The following is an 846-nucleotide window of genomic DNA, read 5'->3' as shown; positions in this document are numbered from 1 at the left end:
AGCCTTTAAGTCTTTTAACATTTTAAAATTTAAGGTAGTATATGTCCGTTGGCCTCCCTGTAAGGTTACTGGGTAGGCATTAAATTCTCCCACGTCCTCTCCTGCTTGCTGCGCTGTTAGTAAAGTTCTCTGTAAAGGGCTAATGTTGGATACAGAGGACTTGGCAGCGCTCTGCTGATTGGTCATAATGGGGAAAGCCTGCAGCGTGCTAGTTTGAGTACACTTAGTCACAGAATTGATCCCCTGCCCAGAGGCTGTGACTGCAGGCAGGACCGATTTCAACGATGTGGGCATAGTCAGAATGGGGTCATCATCAAGATAAACATCATCATCGCCAAATTCATCCCCACCACTCTGAGCCTTAGGGGCTTTCCCCGCCAAGGGTATAGGAGGTGGTGGAGGAGGGAAAGGATCCTGGGTGGGTATGTTAGCATCATTGCCCAGGATCTCAAAAGAGGATACCCCAGTGGGAGTCAGGGGTACTTTAATAGGATCTTTTTTCTCATCTTCAACCCATGATTTTAAAGATATCAGCTCAATTTTTTGTTGTGGCTCCAGGATTTCACAAATATGAAACCAGAGGCCCATTGTATTGGGCGGCAAGGCACCGGAGCCCCGCAACTTTATTTGGTTTTTCATCTCTTGGCCCACCCGTCTCCAATCCTCTGGGTTTGCTGTTCCTTCTAGTGGGAACCAAGGGCACAAATCTTTTATGTTCCTGAAAAATTCCTGCAGTGTGGAGGAAGACACCTTATGCCCTCTCTCTGCCAATAAAATCTGCAGGGTCCGCAGAAAATATGCATGACTAGCGGACTGACTTTGTCCCATAATTTCTTACTCCTGTCG

The sequence above is a fragment of the Callorhinus ursinus genome, unplaced genomic scaffold, assembly GCF_003265705.2.
Source record: "Callorhinus ursinus isolate GAN/ISIS: 27379988/994484 unplaced genomic scaffold, GSC_fseal_2.0 scaffold4183, whole genome shotgun sequence".
In the NCBI taxonomy this organism is placed as follows: Eukaryota; Metazoa; Chordata; class Mammalia; order Carnivora; family Otariidae; genus Callorhinus; species Callorhinus ursinus.
This window is presented reverse-complemented; position numbering follows the sequence as displayed.